The sequence below is a fragment of the Struthio camelus genome, chromosome 1 (assembly GCF_040807025.1).
Source record: "Struthio camelus isolate bStrCam1 chromosome 1, bStrCam1.hap1, whole genome shotgun sequence".
Taxonomy (NCBI): Eukaryota; Metazoa; Chordata; class Aves; order Struthioniformes; family Struthionidae; genus Struthio; species Struthio camelus.
Window position 1 is genome coordinate 120,347,596 of NC_090942.1, and position 9,911 is coordinate 120,357,506.

Here is a 9,911-nt window from a genome sequence, read left to right on the forward strand (position 1 = left end):
ATTGAAGTTCTTCCTGACTCATTTGGGGAAATTACTTCACCTTGACAACTGTGGTTTTCCTGCCTGTAAAACTGTATCTGTGCCCTCTTAAGTCAAGATACTCCATGGAGGTTTTGACAGGCTATAACTCCATATTGTCTGATGTCACCTTCAAGTGGATGGAGGGGTTATAATTGTGAAGTTACGCAATAGGGCACTGGTTTGAAATATGAGGTTCAATGAAGCTGTGTTCCTGAAGCATAAGCCACTTTAAACCTGTCAAGTTAGAGATTTAAAAGAAAATGGATATCATTTTTCTAGTGAGCCCTGGTAGAAGTCAATGAACACTGAGAACTTCGGACAAATGACACACTTTATTTAATAAAGATGTGTTGTCATTTTGGACACACAAGCTAGGTTTTTTTTTATTATTTTTTTCTTACATCCATTACCTGCGAAGATTTTTCTGGTCTTTAGTGCTGCTTAGAAAGCACCTGGACTTGAAGATGTCTTTTACCATATGCAGTCAGAAGTTTGTTTTCATTTTGTTTGACTGGGCCCAGGAGCTAGAGGGATTTGTAATAGTTTTAGTAACCAGACTTTTCAATCCAGTTGCGTGGAATCCTTGATATATATAGCAGGAAAGTGAGAATTGTCAGAAGCTGTATATTGTAACTTTTGATCTTGGCGTTCTACCTGAGCCCAATGGCCAGTCGTTCTTAAAAAAGTGCGGTTGAGAAGATGACTCATGTCGTATTATACAAAAGAAACATATATTAAGCTCCCAAACATATGAACCTTTGAGTAGGGTTGTCACACGAGCAGTCTTGAAAAAGGTTTAGCAATTTGATCCTGCTTGATATCACAAGTGAATGTGGCTGTTGACATCTTGTGCCAAAACATCTTTTACAACATACACAAAATGTGTGCATAAACTTGCCAGAAAAATTCATGGTAGATGACTATTTTTATTTGTGCTCTGGTGGGATCTAAGATGACCCTCTAGTTGTTCCCCCTGTCAAATCTGTGTCCCCAGTCTTGTGTTCATATGCGACTGTCTAGGTTTTGGAAAAGACAGAAGAAGAAAATAAGGGGGGCTTACAGCTCTTTATGGTAGTATAGTGTCTCTTCCTTACCACACATGATAAAGATCTCAGTGACCGTACAGTCTCCTCTCTTTGTGTTGAAGAAAACACACACACAAGAAACTTCATAGTTGGAAAGCTGCAAAATCTAAAAGATGTTAGCAGTTTTGCCTCTTTCCCCCTGAAAATGATGATACCACAAAACTGTTAAATATTTCCATCAGCTTCATACACTATAGAAGTGCATGTACGTACATACACAAACTGTTGTACCTGTCTTAATCTTCAGCATGTCTCCTGCAAAAAGTTATTAGGTGGTAATTCCCATTCGGTATGTCCTTTGACTTTACAGACCCTACTGCTGCAAATGAAGTTCCAGAAAGCTTCTGTTTTGTCACTGTAGTCCAGTCTTTAGGATCCCAGACTGGGATTTTTTTTTTTTTTTTTTTGTAAACTTATCCTGGCATTAAGGTTGTAAATATACAACTGGGGTACAATCTAAATTCTCCTTCAATTACATGTCTGTATTCGCATTCACACTGAGCAGCCTACATATAAATGCACTACTGGCTACATTATTCTTTACCCCAGCTGCCTCACAGTCTTCCCATCTGTACCTGCCTTATGTTTGTAAAAGGAGCAGCGTGCCCCTCCCTCTCAGTTTGTCTGAATTTCTTGGCTGAGTCATAGCAAACTTCTATTCATGCCTTCCTAGCAAACTATGTCATTGGGCTTTTTTTTTTTTTTTTTTGGCAGAGCATTCGTTACCCTCCTAAAAGCTTATTCATTTCTCCAGTAGGGCTAGTTTTTCCTCATCCCCTTCTTTCTCTTCATACTGATTCTTCTGCACCAATTCTGTGTATTGTTCTGTATCTTTGGTTGCCTATAAATGTGTTTCTTGTAGTGGGAGGGTCTCTTCCACTCTCCTGCAGAGCTGCTGCTGCTACCTTCATTGTTCTGACAAAGAACATACAGCATCTGTTGGTACTACCTGCCTTGCTTTTTAACTAAAGGCTGAGGGTGTAAGTCATGACAGTAAACACTAATAGTGGAGACTACAGGTTTCTGTGGTGCTTCCTTCAGAAAAGAGCAAGGAGACTGTCTTCAATTCTCTGGAGGGACCTCAGAAATTATTCTTCATCAGAAAAACAGATCTCACCTTTTCCAGAAGCGTGAAATCTCTGGTAGTTTCCTCACCTTTACTCCATCGTCTTTCTGCCTACGGCGACTACAGGAGAGGGTCCTCGGAGCTCTGGATCCTTTTGTGTTGTATCTACAGCAGTTAGCTCCTATCTCCTCATGCTTTATCAAGGGCAAAGGTGAATGGCTCAAGTAATACTCCTTGTCCCTACATGTCAAAGGCCATAAAAGAATGCCCTGTTTGCCTATGCATAAGCAGCATCTCTTTTCTACTGCTCAATCTGCTTAGACTGCAGAGAAACTCTACAAAGTTTAAATTAGATACTAGAGACCTTGAGGCAAGAATCTGTCCTCAGTGCCATCAGATCCTCCACAGTCTCCTGCTCAGCTTCCTGCTTACTGCAGATTATATCTAGAATGGTAAAAGCCTGGCCATCTCTTCGAATGTTTCTTTAGAGAGATCCTCTGAACTGTCTATTTGTTATTGGTATTTTGGCATTATGAACCAGCCTTAAAGGTTACCAATTATTTATTTAATTATAACTGATATTTACTAAATAATATGGCACTCATTAATCCATTCTTTTGCAGCAAGGTCAGAATATTGTATCTCTGGAGGTGATGAGTGGTTTTTGGAAAGTGTAGTTTATACAGCCAAGTCCCTCCTCCTTGATACTATCGGCAGCTACTAAAAGACATAAGCCAAAATTTCAGCGCATTAATGTCTTTGCTAAAACAACCAATTCATCAGACACATTGCAATTTGTCATCAAATTATAGCATATTGCCGGTAAGATAAATTCATAAGCTACTCAGATAAAAGATTTCATCTCGTGCTGGACTTTTCCCAAAATACTTTTGACAAATGCTTGGATGTGTCTTTGGCAGAGAGTTAGGTTCTAACATTTTTTCACAAGTCTCCGTGCCTTCAACTTTCTTGCTGGATCAGTTGCAATTTTAGCTGTCCATCAAAGGCATCCATGGCCACAAATTCTTGTTCTTGTTTTCTAAGTGCTGGAATCCTATTGCTTTCAGAAAAAAAAAATCTCTAGCAATTGCACTGAAGTTCTTTGTTCAACCAGGGTTTTCCAGGAAACCTTAAGATCTTGAATCCTACTTCTAGGAGGAAAATCATTTTCTGCCCTTACTATGCATTTTCTCTTTTGCAAAAACTTTCCTATACAGAAACCTCTGAGATTTAAGCAGAGCTTTGTTAATGCGTCAAAGAAATTCAGCCTTATTTGCACTGCAGCCCTTCACTCAGAAGAACTTTCGAGAGTAAGCCAAGAGACATGGATCAATATAGCTTTCCCTGCTTAAGTCACCAGTTTCCCAAAGGATGTTGCAGTAAACATCTAATCACACTTGGCAGATTATAACAGACAAACAGCCTGTGGTTATGATGTCTAGAATTAACTTTCAGCGTTGCCATTTTCAAACCCATCTTGCCTATTTCTTTTTCAGGGACCTTACCTGTGAGAACATGCTCCAACAGGAGACTGAGTAATATTACTTCGACCTGGGAGTGACAGATCCTTAGAAAGAGGCCTAGTAGTCACTATTTCCTGGTTATTTCCTGAAGGAGTGGCAAATAGAGGCTTACTTTTGATCTCAGGATTCTAAATACTTTTCTCTACAAATTTTAAAATTCAGTACAGTTTTTCTAGCATCTATAATCCCTTTCAGTAAAAGGATTAATTCACGTCTCTCAATTTGCAAGCTGCATATTTCGACATCTCATCCAAGTCTTGCATCAGAAGTATCTCTGTCATCTTTGTTTCATGGTGGTCCCAAACCATGCCTAATTTAGGGTCACCTCCCTCTCTTTATCTTTCTGCAATACACAAAATGTCTGAGAAAACTGGAATCACAGCAATTGCTCAGGGCAGGCAAAAAGGGAATAGCTGAATGGGATGACTAGCTCACAAAAAGATTACTCACCTCAGAAGAAGATAAACTCAATTTTCACCTGAAAGTTCTGGACTCCTTCAATCCCCTTCCATGCCTCAGTGTACCAGTCATAGCTGCCCTATTTCCTTGGGAATACACTTTGCGATACTGTGCTTCAACTCTCTGCACCTCAGAAGACAGTCATGTTCCTGTCAGTGTGCCTGCAGTTAAAGCAGCAGCATGTTCCTGTCCTGTGCCTGCAGGACATCATATTCAGGGAATGTCACATAATATCAACGTATTACAGACAGCAAATTAGTTGACGTTCATAGCCCAACGTTCAGTTATACCCCTGTCTCCAAAGCTTGTTTCTCTTCCCATAACTTTGGGTTGCTCTTTTGAATCAGGAAAACTGATTTTTCTGTATCAAGTAAAGCCCAGAATCCCAGTTGACAGCTCCTTTGATCTTTCAATTCCCTGTTCTGTTCTGCTCTATTCCTCTATGAGCTGCTTGTGTAAGGCCTAACTAGGCTTCTTCTGTGAAGAAGCCAGTTTCTCAAAAGGATTTAAACACAGGTTGTGGTTTTGCAGCACCCTAGGCCAATCTACGTGCTGGCTGTGATGGTTCCTGTAAATGCAGTTTCACCCTCTCTCTTGTGCCAGCACTAGTTTCATCAGAGGCCTTACAGCTCAGCAAACTGTAAGAAAAATAACTTGACTAAAGTGAGCAGTTTCCTGTTGCTTAATACAAGGCCAAAAAGGATCAAAATCATATGAGTACAATAAAGGTAAGAGAAACAATGCCTGCCAGCAGTCAGATGGCCTTAGACATCCTTTACAAGAAAACACTTTGAGCTATGAACAGCTTGTTTCCATCTTTATATATGAAGACTGCCTTCTTGGTAGCAGTTATTTCCATTTGAGGGGTGGGAGAGCTTTAGGCCCCTGTTTGCCTTTGTTTGTTTGTTTAAAGAACTAACCATTTAAGATCAAATTTTGAATGGATCCTAAGATGGTGCTGGAATTTAATCATCTGATTTGAGTGAGTCCATGTATTTTTTTCTGAAGGCTTACAAAAGTGAAAGGTTTTTTTTTCACCCTACTCTTACTGTGGGCAGGCTTTGTCATAATGTCAAGACAAGGTCATTTAACTGTCCCTGTCTGTACCCAGAGGTCTAGCAATTTAAAAGGGAAGGACTTATCCCTGGAGAGCTGGTTAAATGAAAAGCTATGAGGGAGCTCAGTAGAGTCTCGTGGTCTGATTAGGATTTTGTTCACTGAGAGCCCGAGGGGTGCTAGCATCATCTATCCAAAATTAAAGGAATAGGTGAGACTGAGAAGGCCATATCATGGAGTTCCACCTGTGCTTTTAGTAAGCATTATGGTCTAGTTCTGGCATCAAATAGTGATGTTGTTCAGGGGAAGGCAGTCCCGTGATTTGATCTGAACTTCTAGAAAAGTTAATTTAACAGCTAATTGCTGTTGGCCTGGCTGAGTCTTGCTTCTCCTCTGCCCCAGCCACAAAGTTTCATCTCTTCACCCTCTTGTGTTATTAGGTGAATCCAGGGTATGTTGGTTCAACTGGCAGAAAAGTGACCCTGGCAGAAGAAGAGTTGTGCCAAATCAGCCAGGTAAGCAGGCTGGAGCCATGCAACGAGCCAGAGAGGGGACTCAGCCACCTCTTCAGTGTGCAACTAACTGCAGTCCGCCAGGCTTTTACTCAGGTAGGGACCTGGGGATTCTCACCTAGTCATTTCAATGTGGTCATTGCCTATATTTGCCCACAATATGAGAAAGATGAGTTACTTACATGCAACCATTTTGGGACACGGATGTTGTCTAGAGATGCTGTTGTAAATCATCTTCCTGTTTGCTAATTCTTAGACAATGAAGTGCCTTATTTTAATTTGAGATACTATGGAAAAAAGAAATGTATTTAATTTTTAATCTATTGATAAATATGAACATGTTTAAGTTGGTTGTAAGTTATGATCAGACTCTGTGTTTTGTACAAGTGATTAGAGCACTCTCCAAAAAAGAAAAGTCACTGATTTATGCTGCCAGTATGTTGAAAAAAAGTTATGTTTTCCTTTTCAAGTTTGTATTGAGCTATATGATACAATTTAGCATACAATGTGAGACAGAACTCATTGTCGGGGAGGTTTTATTTCCTTTACATAGGAAAGGTTCTTATTCAGGGCTCTGTACAGCAAAGGCTGTTCTCCATGTCTCACTTTCCTTCCTGAGTGGAAAGGCCTCTCTGCGATGTAGGCTTTCCTTTTTCCAAAAGATTTTTCCTTACAAAAAATGCTGGATTTGCTGGCTAACATTTTTCGTTGCATGTGTTCCCTCTTGCTCTCCAACCCACCTAAGGACTGATATGTTTAAAGGATGGGGATGGGGAGTATGGAGGTGGAGATGGATGCCAGGTGCTGCCACGGAGTAGACATTAGAGTGAGAAGGTTGAATATATAAGCCACTGGCAGTGGCAGCAGCTTGCAAACATCCCTCCCTTAATTTTTTTTTAACCACAGGAAACAAAGGATGTACCAGTTTCTGTAAAATAACCACAGGCATTGTCTTCCAAGGGGCAAAGGCAAGCCTTGCCCAGCAAGCCTTCCATTCCCAGAAATAACACTTAATATTTGACTAGCTAATCCGCTTTAGGGTGTGCTCTTCAATGAAGAATGACTTACAGAATTCATCAGTTTTAATCTCCCGTGCCTGCCACTTTGAAAACTCCCACACTGAAAGCCATATTTTCCAAACAATTCTGCATCTAAATTTGAAAGAGACTTTTTCTGAAACTATAATCTTTTTTTTTTTAATACAACCATTTACTATCAACAATATGCCCATGCATGTTACAACCAATAAACCCCTACACTGGCAGAAGGCCCAGAGGAGATGGGCAAGGGCAAGGTGCCCGTGAAGCTCAGGAAGGGTGTGACTCATTAACCACAGCTGTTGCACAGAACGCTGACTTCATCTCAACACAAAGGGGGCTGGAGGACGATCTTTGCTTTAGATCAGCAGCTGTAGCTGTTGACTAGATCAACTAGTGTAAATGCTTCTCCCTGAGATAGCCAGACCAACATGGGGGGAAGTGTATACGTAGCTCGGCTCAACGCAGAGTATGAAACCTGAACAACTACCCAAAGAATTTCGAAGAGAGCAATGGGCTTGAGCTGGCTTTAACCCGTACATTCCTTCCCAGTGACTGGGGACACTTAGCATCATGACAGTGAGCATATAGAGACTGGTAATGGCAATCGCATTGGTATTGTGATTGAACTGTATATTGCAATTGCTATATTTTGCTAAGTGTATACACTTCTGTTGCAATCTCAGTATGCTGCTGTATCACTCTGCTAAACTAAAAATCCTGTGTAACATCAAATACCTTCAAAGTAAACTTTGATATTAAACATTAAACTCTCCATGCGTGGAATATGCCTGGTCAGAGAGTACTGGACTCTGACAAAACATCTTAAATCAATAACCATGGTTTGGATACCAAGGCATTCATTTTTACACCTTGTCTCAGAAATAATGAACTAGAAGACAAACTTATCTATAACACGCAGGATGTTTATCCGTCTACTTCCTCATATGTCTGTTTTTGCTATTTAAGAAAGCTGCTCTAGGTAAACACGTCATGACTAACTGATTATACTGCCTCACTGTTTCTAGGAGGCTTTATTTAATCAGATAGTAATTGCAAATGACTCACTAAAGTTTACTTTTTTTTTTAAATTTAATCATTATAATATGCTGAAATACACACACTCACATATACATTCCTCTGGGAAAGTCTATTCCAGTTGCTCAGTTCACCAATAAATGTCCTAAATAATGCTCTACTCCAGCATATGCAAACAAAATCAAGAGAGGGGGATGTTTCCTTCTTTCTTCCCATTTTCGCTCTCTTCCTCTTCTCCCCTCTTCACAGGCACACACAGTATAATCTGAGCCTTGTGTGAGTACAGCTTGCTGCTGTGCCTAAGAGCGGGAAAAGGCAACCTGCAGAGAGTTTAGCAGGACCAAGCTCCTGCTGTAACACATTTTTCTTAAATACTAAACAAATAAAAGGATTCCCTACCTTGTGCCTGATGTTAGCTGCTAATTGATAGCTCCTACAAAGGAAAAACAACACTTCCATAAGCCAATGGTTATAAAATCAAAACTCAAAGCATGACAGAACCAGCTTGCCAACTAGAACTCAAAAACCAGCTAAGTTACAAAGCAAATCTCCATCTTCACTGGTGTGACACAATTGCCTTAACTGACTCTTTCACTTAAATTTACCTCAGAACAGCTTAGAGAAATGTATTGAACGCACTATAGTAATGTTTTTTCCCTGAGGAGAAGGCTGGTCTTTAAAACCTCACGTCACGAGACTCAGACATTTCCGACTGTGTAACACCGTGGGAATTCCCTGCAGTCAGATTCTTCCTCAATTATGCTATTACACTGAGTTCCCAAACCGTGTTTTCCAGAACTAGTGTGCATCTATCTTGCTGACAGAAGGTCTAATTTCTGGGAGATGATGAAGAGTCTCAGCTCATGAGTTGGTGGGAACTCGGGGTCCTGAAGAGGCTAGCCTTGAAAATCTCTGCTCATGTGCATAGTCTTGGCATGGTCCTTATCAGGCCCCCGCTGCTATGGTCACCAGAATATTGAGTTTGCATGGCAATATGCAAAAGTAAGTATTTCTAGTGCTTCCTGAAGTCAGGGCAGGCTACAAGCACTCTTAGCTCCTTGCAGTGTGAAGACCATTTTATCTCAAATTTCCTTCTGAATGCAGAGATCGCTGCAGCCTAACTGCCAGTGGCCCATGACTCCTGGTGTGTGTGCAGCAGTTCAGGCATGCTTTTCTTCCCCTTGCTTTCCAGGCTCCTCTTTCCCAGTACTGGATACCTTTTGCTTCTGCTCTCACCCACATTTTACAAAAGAAAGAAACAGATCCTGCGGCAGCTAAAGCAGTGTAGATGCAGTTGGGAGGGCAGAACAGATGAAAGTGCCCAGCGAGAGTCAGTAGGGAAGAAAGCTGTCCAAGGATGAGGTAATGAGGACAAAGTTCTAGGTGGGATGTCACAATAGTGACATCTATGTGGGATGACACAAGTTCTTGTGTCAAGGGATGACAAACAGACTCAAAAGCTCTGTAGCACTACACCAGTTCACTTTTATCTATGGATTTGTGAGTAAATGCAATGCTCATTCTCTCTCTCGTTTGTTATTCAACGATGCTGCCCATCAAAAAAAAAAAAGCAAAAACATTGCGAGCAGATGGGACCCGCAGAAGGCTTAATTTGTCAGGTGCTGGGAACCAGAATATTTTAGCTAATGCAGTCCTAGTGGGACTTCTAAAAGTACCAAAATGTCTTACTGACGTGGGGATGCACCATTACATGCCTAAATACCTTTCCACCTACCTCCAAAATGGCCTAGTTGCTAGTAAACCCCACATCTCCTAATTGCAGATGAATATCCAGGTCATTCCAACTTTCTGCCACAGATTAGTAGAGCTATCATAGCAACTTTTGCAAGGGGAGGCTTTATATCTAAATAAACCAGTATGGTTTTCCTCAAAGATTTTTTTTTTTTTTGCACTTAGGTCAACAACAAACAACTCAATCACATTTATCTTCCACAAAGAGGTTTAAAAACAGTAGCAGTGAATACTCTGAAGTGGAGGTAAAGGGGTAAGGGTTTGAATAGAGAGCTTTTGTCAAAGTCATTCATTTGCTTAAAGCTTGCTGAAGTACTGTTTGAATAGGAGTGGGTTGACTTATGTTTGTTTTACTTCAGTTT